Source organism: Mytilus californianus, unplaced genomic scaffold, assembly GCF_021869535.1.
Source record: "Mytilus californianus isolate M0D057914Y unplaced genomic scaffold, xbMytCali1.0.p SCAF_7, whole genome shotgun sequence".
NCBI classification, from domain to species: domain Eukaryota; kingdom Metazoa; phylum Mollusca; class Bivalvia; order Mytilida; family Mytilidae; genus Mytilus; species Mytilus californianus.
In genome coordinates, this window is record NW_026262723.1 from 30,204,498 (window position 1) to 30,224,775 (window position 20,278).

Sequence of the window (20,278 nt, forward strand, 5' to 3'; positions counted from 1 at the left end):
CAGCGAACGGCTCGCGTAGCATATAATCTTATGAGAATCTCCTTGTTTCTGAACTAATACGGCGCCTAGCCCTACTGGACTTGCATCAGCTATAACTTGCGTATCTGCATTTATGTCGAAGTATGCTAAGTTCGTATTGTTCGCTAAACACTGTTTTAGTTTTTCAAATGCATCATCCTGTTCCGGTCCCCAATTAAATGGCTTATTTTTCTTCATAAGACGGTTTAGCGGCTCAGCTATAGTGGCTAAGTTTGGAATAAATCTCCCGGTAAAATTTACAAGTCCCATAAAACTTTTTACTTCCGTAACTGTTTTTGGTTTTCTGGCTTCCTTAACTGCCTGTACTTTACTTTCAGAAACACCAATTCCGTGTTCCGAAAGAATGTGTCCCATGAATTCTATACGTTCCATGTTAAACTGACACTTTTCGATGTTTAAAGTTAGTCCTTTTTCTTCCAAACGGCACAATAACTGCTCCAAATTATGATCATGTTCTTCGTCGGATTTTCCATGTACAATTATGTCATCGTAAATGCTATTTACACCTGATAATCCACCTAAAGCCTGATGAATAATCTTGTTATACATTTCTGGTGCACAACTGATGCCGAACATCAAACGTTTATACCTGAATAGTCCTTGGTGTGTCATAAACGCTGTAATGTCCCTTGAATCTTGTGACAGCTCGATTTGATGAAATGCCCACTTAATATCCAATTTACTGTATACTTTGCTTTGATTGAGATCTTGTAATATTTCCTCAACGGTAGGTATTGGATACCTTTCACGGACTACGGCCTCGTTTGCTCTGCGCATATCGATACATAGGCGTATTTCGGAGTTTTTCTTGGGTATAACTACGACAGGCGACACCCATGTACTCGGTCCATCAACTTTCTCAATAATGTCGAATCTTTGTAATTCTTCAAGCTTTTGATCAAGTTTCTCCCTTAGATGAAACGGTACTCTACGAATCGGCTGAATAACTGGTTTCACGGATTCATCAATCGGTATTTTCAGTTGAAATTTCTTTAACTTTCCGATGCCTTCAAAACATTTCGGAAACTTCTGCTGTATGATTGCTTTCCTATCGGAATTAACTGAATTAACACTTTCCGGCGGACTCTGAATTTTTAATATTCCCAAAGCTATTGCAGTTGTTTTACCTAACAACGCTTGACCTTTTTCTTCAACTACAAAGAATTCTGCATCAACATTTTTATCTCCAACAGATACACTAGTGATAAAACTTCCTGCAACATTTAACGGTTGTGTATTCCCATAGGCATAAATCTTCTTATCACTTAATCTTGACTCACACTTAATATTAGACTTCTTCAAAAATTCCCACATGTGCCTGTCAATAACATTGACCGACGCTCCTGAATCTATAATTATTGGCATTATAACTCCTCCCACTTTTATCTTGAAATCTGTATTATTGGCAGTTCCGCTGTTTACTGTAAATACATACGGATCTTGATAGTCACTCTCTGTTTCTACATTTCTTACAGTTTCACGTCTCGGGTTGAAATTTCTGTTCTGTTTTGTTTTGCAACACTTTTCGAAATGTCCCTCTTTCTTACATTTTCTACATTTCTTTCCCCTCGCTGGACATTTTGCGTCTGTTTTAATGTGTCCCTCGTGACCGCATGCAAAACAACGTCTTTGTTTGAAATCTACTTGGCTTTGTGTCTTAAATTTCGAATGTTTATCAAATCTATCATGTCTATGTTGACTTACTTTGTTTATTTGTTCCTTTTGTTCCATTGAGACGGCTCTCTGTTCGGACGCTTCTAATGATTGAGCAATTTCCCTTAGTTGCGCTAAAGTCACATTGTTACGCTCCAACAATTTTCTTCTTAAACGTTGAGAATAACCTTTTTCTATAACTTGATCCCGAATGTTTTCGTCAATGTTATGAAAGTCACAAAACACAGCTTTCTGTCTCAAACGTGTTATATATTGTTCTACAGTTTCACTTGAAGTTTGCATCATTGCTCGGAATTGTGAACGTTCAAATGCTGAATTTACTTGCGGTGTAAAATGCGCGTCTAATGCTGTGACTGTTGCATCATAAACAGTTTCTCCCTCTCCTGGATCAGCAATAACAAGAGTAAAATAAATATCTTGCACAGAAATTCCGGCAGTATGTAAAAGTAAGGCTTTCTTTTGTTCCGCCTCGACCACACCTTTTCCAACAGCAAAAAGTTCAAAACCACGCTTCCATCTGTTCCATCTTGGTCCAATTGAATTTATTTCCCCATTTGCATCAAATTTTGGAATCCCTCCAACATCTGTCAATACCGGCCTAGCTTCTGCCATATCCTCGTCGCCAGTTGTAATGTCTCTACTAGACGATTATTCTGGATTAAACCAAAGGCATGTAAATATACAGAACACCATTGAAGGTACCATCTTTTATCAACAATACATCCGGTCTTATACATATTATATTACAGATAAGCCTTTAGATGCACAGCATCATATCAATGTAAAGCTAGATAACTCTAGATACTTATAGAACGATACTACACATCCTATACAAGTACATAACCGGTTGATTGTATTGGGGTAACAAGGATTAATTATGTACTTTAGTAGACATGTATCCATCCCAAGAATATCAAATGTTTGACCATGACATAAAATTTTTGACTATTTTGGTATTTCTTTATATTTCAAATGATGAACCCAGACGCCCAAGAGTCCTGACAATACATGTATGAAGAGTTTTTAGTAGTGAGCTGAGAGTTTATAACTGCTCCTTGATGAAGTGCCTAATTTTACTTTCAAATTCTCCATACATGTACAAGTGAATGGACCGTTCTTTTCTTTTTGGTGTTTGTTTATGAGTGTTAAGAAATTTTGTGTTTTGTGGAACACTTTTTGACAACAAAGCCTGAAAAATAGTCTTTCATAAAATTTCTTTTTATTCATTTGGGCAGTTAGAAAAATTATACTCGTCTGGGACGAGGGCTTGTGATTTATCCTGAAGACGGCAATTTATATTTTTTATTTCATTAACTGAATTAGTCGCACTGAAATCATACCCTTATCCCCCACACTTTTAAGCACATATATACACATATACAAATGTAACTATCTCCTGTTATCTTTGGTACAGGCCTGAGGTATACCAAAAAATTGGAGAGATAGACAGTCTTAATATATGATAGTAAGAACACCCCTTTAACTTGTAAATTAATAGTGTCCCTATATTTTCACCATCACCTATGACAGTAGCCTATGTGCAGTATGACTGTATGATATACTCAGTTGATGTGGTGAACGTAAGCATGCAGGGTTTTGTAAACCCTTGATGGCAAAAAGGTATTTCCCAGTACATTTTCATATCAATTCGAAAGGAAAAAACAATACCTTTTGGTGTAAATGTCCATGAAACGACAGATGCAAACTATGTATTCTACTGTGAACATTTTTCATCACGTTCGAGGGACTACAGGAAGTTTATTTATGTTAATTTAGTCCCGCCCATTATAACGACTTTTGGATGCATCTAGTAACCGTAGCGGTATTTTGGAAATATGATAATATCACACGTTATCATTTTGCAAGCCAAATGTTTTAGAAAGTACAACAAATAAACTATGATAAATTGATATAATTACGTTTTAGTGTTGAAATCGACCGATTGTGGCACTTTATTGATATTTTATCAGTCCATCCTTTTTTGCACTGACGCGGGACGATTTTTGACGGTTGGTCTGAAATAACCATTAAAATAACAACAACGAAAGCTCCTTACACTATATAGTTTATAATATGCACGCACCACACACATTTATTTCATATAATTCAAGTTTCTGAACACAATTCCGTATTATGAAGGAGGAGATTGAGATTAAAGTTGTGGTTTGGACCGCCTATTTGGGCGGGTTTATTACGATGACCAATAGATAAAATGCATAGTATATTTAGATGCAGATAATGTGTTTTGTAAAGATATAAACTGTTTTTTGAATCAGAACTGTCATAAACTTACACTTAAAAGTATCACATCATGTAATTTTGTTATAGTATACTTACAAAACGTCGAGTTTATCTGGAAACGACATAAATTCAACTTGTAATGGTGGACGAAAAACGACGAACGAGATGCATCACGGTAAATCTCGCAAAATCTCATCATACGCAGCTTATTTCAATACAGGCAATGCAAATAGTTCACGAGATTCCAATCCTTCTCACTATACAAATCCTTGGGACTACTTAGTGCACTAAGGATTTACAATACGCCACTGTATGAAATTAGTTTACATGTATTTACACCCCTTTTAGTCCTTAGTGGCATATCAAACACTGCTAAAGACTATTTTTACTGTACTAAGGACTTATAATATGCCGTCTAAACACTGATAAGGACTTCTAAGTGCACTAAGGACTTATAATATGCCCCTAAGCAATGGTGAATTTACCGGGGTCAGCCCTCTCTAGTCCGGGTCTAAAACAAAATTCTTACATAATTTTATTGCTACTGAATCTGCTTATCTAGAGCGGAAATTATAATCACAGCTTCATTTGACTTCTAAAGTAGCCGTTAATTAACCCCTGTTTCAACATGCGTGATTTATGCCAACTATCGGTGGGTGTGTAAATATTGACACCTGTGTGTAATGTCTTGATGTAAACTACATGCACATGTTGATTGGAATAGTACTATTTTCTTTATTGGTTTTTAATACAATATCACAGATTAAGATCGATTAACAGGTGAAATCTTCTGACCAGGAAAGAAATTACTTACAAAAATCTGTGTGTTTTTAAAGAATATGTACAAATAAATGTTTATTGCCAAGAATGTTAGTATCAATAAATGGAATATGCCTTCATAACAAAATTCCGTTACATTACCATTTCTTGTGAATTTCTTTTTTCGGAACTGTTTTATTTGTGACTTTACTCAACAACAAATTTTTTTCACACTAAACTTTGTTTTTAAACTGAATGTCGTATTTTCTCATCCCTCTTATTTTCAAGGGAAACCATCAATTTGTTGAAAATAACCTGCCCCTCCCCAACCCTTATCCACACAATATGGATTGGATTGGCATTGTCTAATATATATATATTCGCCCCTCCTATATATAATAATTAATAAAATACTACTGTATTTATATAATACATACTTTATAACATTATCTTGGGCTTAAACATTTAGACCAAGCGTACAATAATATGTGTCGGTATATTTTTCCTGTTTAAATTACCCAATGTATGAGGCTATGAATGGGTCACCATTTATGAGGGTATGAATGGGGTTTACAGAAGATAACAATGAGACAAAAAATAGAAATAACAAAATAAAGATTTGATGATGTATAATGAGTATGTTGATTGATTGTTGGTTGCTTAACGTCCCGTGTCAAATATTACATGCATGTTTAGGACGAATATAATAGAGATAAAATGGCAGAAGAATAAAGAATAGAGTGAAATGGTAAAAAATATATATATATAAACTATAGAAAAGATGATCTCACACCCCCCGCCCCCAAAAGAAAAACCCATTACCACCCACACTCGCATATATATGATATATATGTATATACAAGTCTAAATTGAAAACAACGTTCAAACCTATGATTGCGTTGGATAAAAACCGCAATTTATATATACATCTCTAAATAAATGTTTAATTTTGGTTCATAGTGCCCACCGACATCAAGGTTCTGGATCCGCCCCTGCTTAGGACGAGAAGGGATGCTGTTACTTGTACCATGCTTGTACATTGTTTTTATTTTAAGTAATTAACAATTACAAAGACAAGTGCTAAATATGTTTAACCATGGAAGTATTATATTGTCAATATAATACTTCCATGGTTTAACTAAATGTGTTGTTCTCATTTACAAATATTAAAAGGACAAATCATTTTGCCTTTGTTTTATTTGTCTTTCTATAAAGTTATTTGCGAGCATTTCTTTGATGTGCGTCAACTTGTGGTCAGCTTGTTAAAATGTTTATGCAAGACAAAAGGAATAGAAATGTCGACAATAATAAAAATTTGATATTCTATGCCCAAAACAGATATAAGAAGATGTGGTATGAGTTCTTATGAGACAACTCTCCATCCAAGTCACAATTTGTAACAAGTAATCCATTATAGGTCAAATTACGGCCTTCAACCCAGAGCCTACAGCAAGCTTTATAGAGCCCAAAAATGTTTAGTGTCAAACCATTCAAACAGGAAAATGAACGGTCTAATCTATATGAAAAACGAGAAACGAGAAACACTTATGAACTACAACATAAAATGACAATCACTGAACAAAAGGGTCCTGACTTGGGACTTGTGCAAACAAATTGAGCAGGTTTAAATGTGCAAAAGCCTTGATAAACGAATAATTACCGAGACTTAAGTTAAAATGTTTTTTATACTATCAAAATCGTATGTGCTAATTTAGAGCAAAAGATATAATTTTGTCAGAAAAAAATACGATTCGTACAAATTAACTAAAAAAAGCTAAGAAAATATCCTTTTACCAAATGGTGAGAAAATTGTAACATTTGTAATACCTAAATACTTCATAATCTATTTCTGAAACGACTTCTCGTCCTGAATATGCATGAAATATTTGCCACTGGACGTTAAGCAACCAACAATCAATCAATCAAATTTCGCTCTAAAAATGACTGAAAGAATATAAGCCATAATTTTATCCATCACTTGTTGTTTGTTTGTACAGTAAACATAATGAATTCGTTTTTGTCCAGAAATATTCCTTAGACGAGTTCAAGTATGTAAATAAATTCACTGGGTATCATGTGGTAGTTGAAATTATTCAGTGCAATCATTTTGTGTCCGTCGTCGTCTTTCATACATAACAAATGTTGTATCCTCTGTTTGCTGTTCATCATCTGTTGTTTATGGCCGTCAGGCCTCGCGATCAGTCCCCAAATTTAAGCCCCCAATTATGTAATGACCATTCAAAGGGAGGGGGTGCTTTTTTTTTCTTTCGGGACAAACATTTTTCCTTCCTTAAAAAAAAACCACTTAACAATTTTCTATATTTTATCATTAAATTATTAACCGATGAATACTTTAGATTTAAAACTATAGATGGCGAATTAAAAAAAAAAGAAAAAAATAATCCTAAGTATTTGTATGGTAAATTCATTTAATGTAATGTCTATCTGGGTTATTTAATAATGACTATGTGGTATGTGCTTTACTCATTGTTGAAGGCCGTATGGTGACTTATAGTTATTTACTTCTGTGTCATTTTGTCATTTTGTCTCTTGTGAACCATCGCCAAGCATACCAATCATACCACAACTTCTTTTTATATTGCTTGCATGTAGTAAAAATTTATTATCATATTGAATTCGTTTTTGTCCAAAATGATATATTGCTCAAACGTGTTCTTTATATGATCATAAATTTTGCCATGAACCATAATTAAATGCAAAAGATAAACTCCGTCCAAACAGTTCATGTATTATATAAGTTTGGTTGCATGTTGATATATTGCACTGGAAACAAACTTATTATTTACAAGAAATAATTAAAAAACATGATTAAAATTTCAACAACGTATTCAGTGTGAAGTCAAATCAAAATTGATCATTGAAATAATCTGAAACTGAAAAACTTTACCAAACAGTGTAATCAGTTTTATGTAATTTGACACGTGTCTAACGGTTCATTGATTTTCGGCAATATCAAAGAAAAATCGGCAAGTGGCTAAACAATGTTAAATTACTCATTGATTATTTTTCTGTAAAATTTGATTGATTGATTGTTGGTTGCTTAACCTCCAGTGGCAAATATTTCATGCATATTCAGGACGAGAACAAATTACAATAAATACAATTGGTAGATTCTGTAATAGGAGCGTTAGGGATTAAGGTCGGAGAAATTTAGACTGCCACGGGAAATGAGGGTATATTGGATAGGGACAGAAATTTAGCCTTGCAACAGGTCACCTACGGACCCCTCAAAGAGTTGTTGCAAAGGTTCTTTACGTACAAAGAGTGTAGCACTCTCTTTACACGAGCATCGGATTTAACGTCCACATTCTGACCGGACGTGGCTGCTTTGTACATCCCGCACAGCCAAACGGACTACCCACTTTAGCAAGGGTTTTACTGCCGGTCGGAGGAAGACCAGTGGTGACCATACTTCTATTCCCCAGTTACCCTTGGAGGGGGGGGGGTATAAAATTTGAAATTTATGCATTAAATATCAGTATCTACCATAATATGAAGAAAAATTAGACGTAACAGCACCCGATCTAGTCCTTAGTGGCATATTATAAGTCCTTAGTGCAGTGTTTAGACGCACCGGACTTACAGTTCAGTGATTTGCGGTAAAATCAAAGAATACGAATACGAAAGTTCTATTTTGATTCGGTTCACCATAGAAATAACAGTGGCTATTATATCTATGGTTTCACATATAACAATACAAACATAAGCTCTTGAGAGCTTTTTGCCGAATATAAAATAACATAAACACAACATTAAAACACACAACATGCAGACAAGCAAAACCTGCACGTGCGATTAAATTTTGGAATTTATGCATTAAATATCAAACTCTACTCTAAAACATGGAATTAGTTTACATGTAATAGCATCCCTTTTAGTCCTTAGTGACATATTTTAAGGCCTTAGTGCACTAAGGAGTCATTAGCAGTGTTTAGACGGGTAAACGGACAGAAAGTCACAGGACAAAAAGTCACAGGACTTTAAAGTCACAAATTTGATAGGACAAAAAGTCACAGGACAAAAAGTCACAAATAGTTTGTTGACAATTGTTTGAATATATAAGTGAAAGATCTTGAAATATTTTCTTTTTATTACATATATTCATTTTTAAGTTTAGGAAATTGTTCATAAGCCTTGATAAATGAAAATTTATTAAATTTTATCGTACAAAGGATATATTTCTTGGCACCATGAAGCTATTTAAGGATCAAGCCTCTTTGACATTAATTTTTGTTTTCATAGCAATTATTTGGTCATTATTAATATTTATTGCATAAATTTTAAATACAAAGTTGCTTTATAAATAATAGTTTAAGAAAAAAAAACAAAATATTTCTTTTTAAATTAGTTTTTTCTTGTTCAAAGAAAAATAATCTCAAAACTGAATTGTGACTTTTTGTCCTGTGACTTTTTGTCCGTGACTTTTTGTCTGTGACTTTTTGTCCTGTGACTTTCTGTCCTACATTCTTTAGACGCACCCTATCGATAATTTTACATTCGTACACTGTACTTATTGCGTAAGAGTAACAACTGGTAGTGTGTATCGCCTTCTATTATACATCTGACGGCGACATTTAGCTTTAGGGTAATTTTAGAGTGACCAGAGAGAAGAACGAAATTCAAGATATATATAACATTCTGTCGAAAAATAATTGTTATGGTCATCCGCAAAACTGATGAAAATAATATATTATATTTAATTTCTAAATTTTATGCAATTCAATTTTAATACATAAAATTTATAAATCAGTTTGATGTCTTAAAATATCCATTAGCCATGCATGTTAGCGTTAGGCAAACTATAAGTAATTGCATGGTTAGTATTTCAGTCAAGTTTTAATGAAATGGTGTATATAAAGAGAGATGTGTGTGGGTTGGTGTGTGTTTGTGTATACATATACTGCATAGAAATACATCCCTTATGAGTAACGTTGACCGATTTGAGCTGGGATAATACTCATTTAGTTTGAATTTTAGATGGTTTATAAACAAAGTTAATGTGATTTTTTTTACTTTTTTTGGGGCATTTGGCATTATTGTAAAAAAAAATAATTATACATTGCTTAAATTAATTTCGAACCAAATCGAACTTTAAGATGCATTGTCTAACGAGTGTCAACAACAGGTAAATGCCAAGCTTATTGATAATTCGTGTACCAGTAAAATTAACAATATACGGGGATGGCGTGTTTGTGGATTGGAGATTAAGAAGTTGAATCTGAAATAATATCCTTAGGCTAAGACGATGATTAATACACGTGAATTGCGTTACAATACCGTTATATCTGAGACCGTCCATGATCTTTTTTTTTAAACTTTAAAAGACACGTTGTTAAAGTTCGTTAAAATATTTTTGAAACACGATTTTATCCGAAAAAATTATATCAATGTAAACATTCATAAAATTGTCAATTCTGTCCAGAATTTTTCAATTAAAACGGGAAAAGGAGTATAGATATTTGAATTTTTCTTCATAAGGTAAGGTTTGCGTACACAGGGAGATAACTCGAATTCAAATAATTGAAAAAAGGAGGGACCCGCCATTTTGAATTGCTCGGATCAACCAATGTTCGATTACTACAGTATTGTCAAAAATAAAATAACACCTACCGCAAAATCGCCGTTTTGATGTGATTTTACCAAAATTTGAATCGTAGAAGTAGCGTAATGACCTTCAGTTTGTTACTTTTCGTGTATATGACGTCATGTTTGGCCATAACGTCTTTGTGCAAAAACCATTCATGAAGTTTGGCTGAATTTTATGTTATTTCAAATTTATACATTTTTATGCCCCTGCTGTAGCAAAGGGGGCATTGAGTTTTACCCTTGTCTGTTTTTACGTCCATCCGTACGTACATATCATAATGTATGTCCGTTTGTCCAAAATTGGTTTCCGTTCTCTAACAACCAACTGATATGAAACTTTTATGTACAATGCTCATTACCACAAAACACAGAATAAGTTTGAATTTTGATGTCGTCACTTTTACCGTTCCTAGCTAGAGTTATGAGGAGGGGTCGGACAGGGGGTACCTTTCTCCTTTCTCATGTCCCCTTTCTCTTGTCTACATGTAGCTCCTGCCGTAAAACATAAAAAACTTAATGTATGGGAAGCTCATTTCAATAGAAATCCATCTAATGTCTTGATTTTATGTCTTGCCCCGTCTTGTCCTTTCACAAGATAAAAGTGTTGTTTATTCTGCTTAAAGAACTTCCTTAACAGACTGTTAAGCTGTCTCATTCATTGAATTTGTAAGTCTAATGCACACCGTTTCCCAATGTTTTTTTTTAAAGGTTTATAAATATAAATTATAGAAACGCAAGATTGAGTGAAAATAAGTCACATTTTTGTGACACTTATCATGCTTATAGTCAATTTCGCTAAGAAAGCCATTCGTTTTAAAATGGTTTGAACTTTCATAATGCGCCGAGTGTTTTACTTATAGAGGATGCATTATATATATATTATCAGGATATTTTTATTGCATAATTTTTACGAATGACGGAATGTTGAACTTGGTCTTTTCAAATGGACAGTTTGCAAGGTTTGTCCACAAATACGCACACAACCCACACGTTTACATCATTCAAAATATATATTATTTTATCAATCACTTTTACAACTGACGGAATGTTTTTAATAGTATTTTTTTTATGGATGCATTAAAAAGTTGTCTTTCAGACACAACTATTTCAAATTGTATTTTATAATCGTCCTGAACATGCCTGAAGTATTTGCCACCGGACATTTTACAACCTCTAATCATACAGTTAAAATTGTACTTGAAAATCACTGTTTGCTTAATCAAATTTTTGAAGCACTTTCTCCATGCATGGAACTAGCGATGGCATTACCTTTGTATAGTTTCGTAGGGTTAAGTTGAAGATATTTTTTATTAGCTGAATGAAGACCCAGTTAGTTTGAAATAAAATTAAATCATTAGATTTAAAGGAAATTTTCGAAACCAGACAGGGGAAATGAAAACAAAATAACAAACACAATTTTGATCCCGTTACATATTTTTTCAATACCTCTGAGACTCTAAATTCAGTAACGCTTAGTAATAAATATTTGATCATATTTGAATAATATTTGCTGGTGTCCAGATTTAAATGAATGGAATAAACACGGCTGCTGTAAATTACTTTACTAGTCAAAACTGTTGTCTTTTCTTCCAATTGCTGCATACAAACAATTTACCAAACATGGGACAATAAAGCAATTTTCATTACTTTTAATGCCAATCAGAATGCTATCCTAAGAATCCAAATATTACAAGTTGAAGCACTGAAAGAAAATAAGTGTTTCCTTCAAAATCAGAGACTTGTACATGTATTAATACACAAGTATGACCAAAATTAAACACCTCCCCTTCCGACTGATAGTTGTGGGCATAAAAGTTAAGTTAATCACTGTTTTCTCTCATTGATGATGACCAATCCCAAAGTGTTACAAGACAAAATGATTCTTGGTAAAAAGATGCTATTAATGATGACTTTCAATGGGAAATTTTCTTAGCAGATCTACAAAAAACGTATTTTTGTGTTTTACATAAATGACATGATGAATACATAACGCCCGTTTCCGTAAAAACGAGTTCGGGGACATATCAATTTTATTAGCTCATTATGATGCAAATAGTTCAATCCTTGAGTTCACAGTTTTTTACAAAAACGGTGGACCCGGAAAGGGATATTTTGAGCTTTTTGTTACCATGACAACGGTTTGTTTTTAACCCAAAAAATAAAAAATCTTGTTTTTAGGAACTTATTTATGAATTTTTGAATTAAAATTTATTATTAATGAATGGACCACAATTATTTATACATGTTTTGTTCAGTTTTATTTTTTTATAGTCACTTGCATACATCATTATTTCAGAAGAAGTCAAAAACAATGTTCCCTAAAAAACGTTAAAAATCGCAATTTTGAGCTTTTCACCTAAAAAAAACGGGACGGGCGATGTTCGATTTTTTTTTCTTTAAATGATTGGGTACTCCTCCCTGAACAAAATGATGTATCATATTGGTATAATATCACTTAGAAAAAATCCAGGTATCATGCAAACCTTACCTTAAGCAAGTGTAAAATCATTTGTTACCCGGAACACTATGCTATACTGAACAGAAACTTAACCATTTACGACACTATAGAGACAAAAGGTCAACAATTTTTATTATATCTACCTTTGTTTAGAGAAAGGAAGACAACATTTAAACGTAAGGAATGCAAGTAAATGCAAAAATTATGTCATCTTGTGTATTTGAGAGTGAAATTTAAGGTAAGGTAAGTTAAGTTATTTAATATCATATACACGGGACTCGAACTGTTTTGGCAAGTTACGACATTCAAACTATATACATGTATGGAAAATGATTAAAATAAATGAATTAATTCAGTAAAATCTTATTAAAACGAGGAGGGAATAGCTTACAGCTTACAGGGTATGAGGAAAAGTACACGTGTTTTAAAGATCACAAGTCTGCTACCAATGATTATGCACACTTTTTAGATTTTTTTGTGTGTACCTTTTTGCTATATGAGTACTTTTTGCATAAAATCATTTAAAACATACGATTTGCTTCGCTCGACTGTATATTTTCACTTTTATGGAGTTACGTCCTATTAAAAAATACTGGATCCGTCCCTGTGGTGTACTGCTTTTGGGGCATATATATCAAAATTATAGAAAACTTTATCAGCCTTAACTCAGGACAAGGACCATTTTGTGTTGAAGGCGGCCTGGATTTTGTTTGATAGCTTCAGAAATACTAATTGTCTACTTTTTCTACTGGAAGAAATAACTTATTTACTTTTCCAAATTTATTTAATGTACAATTTTTATCCCCTCTCTATCTTTTTGCGGCCAAACATGTTGAAATAAATAAGTACGGTGTATGGAAATAAATGTGCCATTAATAATACACTGTCCACTATAGGGACTACAAGGCGATATTTGTGTTCCTGCATGGGCCTAATACATGTATGCTCTAAAAAAGAAGATGTGGTATGAATGCCAATGATACACTCTCCACAAGAGACCAAATGACACAGACATTAACAGCTATAGGTCACAGTACGGATTTCAACAATGAGCAAAGCCCGTACCACATAGTCAGTTATAAAAGGCCCCGGAATTTTTTTCTGTCATTTATATGTTTTGCTTACTTTAACTATAGATTTTTGTGACCTTTGTCGAATTGTAAAAATCTGCCTGAAGTGTGGAAGGTCGTTAGTTCAATATATCCCCAGTCTAATTAAATCAGACTTTACTACAATTTATGATTGTTGCTTCTACATTAAGAACGAGACGATGTTGTCTCCGGTTTCCGAATGTGTCTATGGAAGGTTACCTATATATCCCTATAGACTGTTACGTACGTTTAAAATAAAACTCAGTACACTCGGCTCAGAGCCATTTGTCTGTCCGGTTGTGTCCGTCAGTCATTATGGCAACAAAAATATAGATGATATTTCGAACAGTAATCGTGCATTTTGTGCAGATGTTCATCTATTAATTAGAATAAGTTGTTGTTAAAACATTGAAATACTTTTTCTTAAAGTCACTTATAAAGTTAGGGATAGGCGCCGAGAAAATTTTGAACATGCAGTTAACGTTGGTGTGTATGAAAGTATAGATAATCATTCGTGCATATTCGTTTTTTTATAATTAAATTTGAAAAAAAACCAAAATCGTGAGAAAAAAAAATTTTTTCCGTGGTAGAATTGAAACAAAAAGGTTTGTCAGAATCGGTTCCAGTGGCAATTTTTTTTTTGGGAACTGGAAAATAAGTTTTGGAATTTTTGTATTTGTTTTTTGGTATTGACGGCAAGTCTTTCATCTGTGTACACGTGTCATGACTTCCCGACTAAGCGTGACGAGAGTCTGATAGTAAAGGAGGCCGTGGGTACGAACCCTGACTGGATCAAAACAGAAAATCTCAGAAAAGTCCAGGTAGGCTAACATGTCTAGAGGCGGATTTAGGGTGCGCGAGCCTTCCCTATATGGATCTACTTTTGTGGTTATTTTATACTGCTATTATAATATAACAGGCAAAAATCAGATAGAATATATATTTAAAAGAGTCATAAACTTTAGCTTCTTTTTGCATTTGCAATTTCAGGGGAAATAAATGTAAGTTACAAACCGTTCGTGAGACGGTTACTTGTAATGGTTGCTCGAAATCATAACCGAGTACAAACAATATTGTTTGATTTAAATACGAATAATACCCTCGTGAAATTTTAGCGTTCAGTGACATATATTACATGCATGTCGGAAGAGGAAATTGCCAATGTATGAAAAGAACCCTACTTTTTACAAGATATTGACACACTTAGTTAGAATTCCACGTGCTATTTCAAGGATTAACACTATTATACAATACAAATAAAAATTGTGATGACGAATTTCTCAAACTGTTCAAGAACAACCTACTAAAAATTGAAATATAAATCTGTGAATTTACACGATGAAGCAAAGAAAGTTAAACATAGATATGCATTTAAATAGGATTCGTTCTTGGGGTTTCTCTCATATTTTTAATATATATATAAGTATATATTGAATTTGTAACTTTCTAGTTATCTGTATAAACAAACTATCAACAAGTGCGTACATTTTGTGAAATATTTTTAAAATGAGCAAAATCAATAACAACGAGTATATACTTACATTTTTCAAATTTGATTCTAGGAACATAACTAAATATATGTTTATTACAACATATCATTCTTTACACCAGAAATGTCACCCATAAAATAAGTGGTAGTAAAATTGTGGCGTATTTAAGCTATACGAAATTTTAATTTTCCGGGTAAATTAATCAAAAAAAAAAACGTATGTTTTAATGTGAATTTTTGAAAAATCGGGACGAATTTAGTTCATTTAAATTTGCTTAACGTGCAGTGGCAAATATTTGTATACATGTTCCCGACGAAATTACACGGTCTTTTGATCTGACGATTCCTTTATATAGATTGATGTTTCCGTACAACTGCAGTTTCATTTATCTAGCATGTTCAGTTCGCCTAAAAAATCAAACCAAAAATTTGGTTCTTAAGTCAATTTAGTTCGGTTTATGGTCGACAAAGATGGTGGGTTGAACATTTAACAGACACTTAACGAAGAGGTATGCAGACCTGTTTGAAAAAACATTACCTAAAACAAATTCTTAGAAACGATTATCACTTTTAAAATTTCTATATTAATATTTTCGACCTTTTCCCATGTGAACCAACTTTTTGCCCAGTATACTGTTGACAAATTTAACAACTTTAACGGTATGGGTTTTACTAATTGTCGAAGGCCTAACGGTGACCTATAGTTGTTCAGTAATTTTTATGGTAGAGAGTTGTCTCATTGGCAATCATACAAGTAACACATCCTCTTATTTGCATATGTAACAGATCAACTTTCAACAAATGTAAACTGATGGCGGAATAAACTCTAAAATTTTAACATTTTCACGATCGTAATTTTTTCCATTTGATAAATCGCCACGATATAGTCTTTTTGCGCTAAGGCGGCGTTATACAAATACCAATCATCCATTTAATAAAAACATTTGTGTTTTAGATAGATACTGTTTTATTAGGCGGTAATTGAAAAAAATATTTTCAACCTAAAAGATAAGATATATCGATTGGAATGATGTAAACAATGAACACTTTCTGTGCATTGGTCCCTTTATTGATTATTAAATAAAAATTAGATAAAACCAGCATTCTCGTTTTATTTTTTGCAAAATTACTTAAATGACGCTAGTTTTCATATCACTTATCAACCATCTTTCTTATCTATACAGTTTCTTCATGTGTACAAATTATTTTTTTTAATTTGTATTTTTAACTGATATTTTTTCGCTGCATTTTGTAAATCTGGCATCATTAACTATAAACTACTTATAATAGTTTACAAATGTATTTGTAATCAATTTCTCTTAATTGTGAATATTTGTTGGAGGTACTTATCTGACTAAAATCGATAACGTTTGTAACGGATTAACGATAGATAACAGGGATGCTGTTCTGCTTGAGTGATTTACCTTACAAAAAGGCGGTCACTTTAAAGATTAAAAGGATTAAACATCAGTTTGATTTCGTTTAACGGGGGCGTGGCTAATTAGTTTGACACAGCTTAACCACATCTGAAACTAACTTGAATGACCGCAAGGGAATCTATTTGACTGGTATTAAAATAATTTGATATGGATTGAAATGAATTAAAAACAATTCGGGTTACTAGTGCACTGGATCGATGTCTCTGCTGATGGACATTTTGTTCCCGATGACATCATCCGCCTACTTGCATAATATGCATTAAAATATACGAGGATAAAATAAAATACTGGCTCGGACACATTCAGATCATCTAACTAATGACAGCAAATTTTATCTTCGAACACAGCCATGATCAGTTCTTCTACAATTCATTTTGGATTTTAATGACTCTGAGCAACACTGTCTCATTACGAATTGTAAAACCAAAAACTGCAAAACCTGTCAAATTTTAATAACAGATGCTCAATTCACTAGCAATTTAACTAAGAAATCTCATTTTACCAGAAGCTACGATGATCTGAATTGCAAACCAACAAATCTCGTCTACTGATTATAGTTGATGTGTTTCCCTCGGTTTTAATTTGTAACCCGGATTTGTTTCTCTAAATCAATCTATGACTTTAAAACAGCGGTATACTACTGTTGCCTTTATTTAGAGTCTAATCTTTTGGGAATTGGTGTATTTCGGTGAAACGAAGGGACGTATGTGCGGCAATAGATCAGACGTCAACAACAATGCAAGTGACATTGTTTACATTTCAATCTGCCTCTACCTAATCATTCAATCCTTCCTATGCAAGTTTGCATCATTGAAAAAATATACCAGAGAAATTACAATCTTCATCTTGCAACACCTCTCCGTAGACAAAAAAGAAGATTATTGGATTCGACAATTGGGAACTGCGTCACCATATGGTTGCAATGACAAAATTTATGGTATAGGCATTCTTTCTAGCCCTTCCTGTAGCTCGGTGAATGTGACGCAGTCATGGTCATCGTCATTATACATCACATACTCTCCATGACGTCTCTTTAAATGAACTGCTACCTTTTATACAAAAACCATTAGGTATTCATCACATTCACACGCAGCTTTATCCATTACCCCTTTCAAAACTTCTTACTTTGCACAACTTATGTTTGGAAACAACTGTTACAAAACCCCATTCAAACCTATACAAACTTACAGCTATCATCCCGGATATTGACGGTCACAGAGCTTTTTATCAGTTCGCATTGGAAAAGATAAAAAGGAGAAAAGATCCTTCCTAAAACTTTCCTTCGCCAAAAAAGGTCTCGATGTCATCATCTTAGGCAATATCCTTCATCATAAATCAGTTCAATCGAAAATACCTCCCTATTTCAAAGATCAGTCTGTACCTATCATTTCTTATACCTTTATCCAAAACCAATGGCAACTCAAATTTTCAATTACAAACACGTGTTGCAGGTTCTCAATTTTGACGACTTCAAGTCTAAACATCCTGATTGCACCTGTGCTACATCCCCATTCATATATAATCCAGCTGACCACGTTATTACTGGTGACCTAAAAATTGTCAATAACACTTCTCTGCGAAATGTACTATCGAAAGGCCTAAAATGTCGTGAGCTTAAATCCATCAATTGGAAACATAACTTAAAATTACTGATGAATTTAGTCGAGGAATATGCCAGGAAACGGGTTTAACGCGAGACAGAAGATGTAGATACTTTTTTCCGAAATGTTTAAGGCGGCTTTGAGGTAGTTGATACAAATCGGGCAACAAAGATGGATATGATATTACAACGGGCCAAATGTAATAAGATGACACTCAACAGGAATACAAGTATTATCAAGTTTGATTGCATCCTGGCAGACAACATGTTCAAAACTCCAATGAATCAAACATCTCAAGGAATACAATACGTAACCAACACTGGGGTTGGGTAAGGGGGTATTGATGATGTGGTATCTACGATTGCCAATGAGACAAAATTCCTCAAGAGACCAAATGAAGTAGAAGTAAACAACTGTTGGCCACCGTACGGCCTTTAAACAATGAACGAAACCCATACAGCATAGTGAGGTATAAAAGGCACCGAAATGACATATGTAAAACAATTTAAACGGGAACACTAACGATCTGATTTTTGTACAAAACAATAAACGAAAAACAAATATGATATACCGCAACAAATAACAACTACTGATTTACAGGCTCCTGACTTGGGACAAGCACATACAGAATGTGGGGTGGGGGTAAACATGCTTGCTGGCGCACCCCTCCCCCCTTCCCTTGCCCCCCCGCCCACACACACACACTAACCTTGGACAATGGCCAAACAGTTCAACAAAGAGCAAACTAAATAATTAGTTGAAAAGGGCTTTACTCCTCAGATCAATAAAAAGCACAAAATACCCTCATAAAAACACAAAAGACACATATCTAAGAGTACTCACAGTTACTGAAAGCTTTTTCAAACCCAATGACAACTAATACAAAATCATGTATCTAAGACACTGAAGTATTAATCAGTACACATCCAATGGATTTAATATAAAGACTTCATTAACATTCAGAGAAAAACATGACAGAGTGCAATGCCGAAATAAAGGTATCGACAAACCGCTCTTGTGTATAAATGTGTCATTTATCATAAATTGAATCCACAATTTATGTTTTGACAGAGATCCCCGAAATATATCGAACAAAAAAAGAGTGATTTCAACCTGAATGACCATGTTTAAACTCTAAGTTGTGTTACTAAAGCACTGTGAGGATTAAACAGCGAGTTCTGTCTTCCATGTATTTATTATTCAATTTTTCCTTAGCATTAAATTATTATTAAAATTACACCTAGTGGCTCCAACTTATAGAATGATAAGTCAAGTAGACTTTTAAGTAATAACCATACCCTCCAAATCAAGATTGCCTGAGATTTTTTTTTTTTTTTTTACTTTTTTTTTAGTTTGTCAAATGTTTCAAAGAAACAACTCTATGATTTCACCGATGTGCCTATATATAATATTGATACATGTATTTTTGCAAATAAACACATAAATATAAAAATAAAAGATAAAAATTACTAGGTGTAATTTTTCTCCGATAATGTTAAGGAGGAACACCATTAATTCATCGCCCCATTGTTTGCTACGCTAAATTCTTAATTTCAAGTAGTCACAGCTCTTTTGTGTTAAGTTCAAAAAAAAATTAATAACAAATAACTAACTATAACAACATCAACTTGATTCTAAATCGCATGACTGACTAAAAGGTACATTTTCTTACTCCTGTTACAATTAAGGCGGTAGCATTTTATATATGTTCAAATTTCTTAAATCGGTCAAGGAGAGACAAATAAAGATAACAAACAAAAGAATAACGGAATCGCATGAACTCCAAAACTAGCGAGACCGGGTTCATTGACAAGGGTGAGCGTCTCCTGCCATGCAAGTATCACCCATAGATAAACGGTTATGAGTAACTATAATAATGA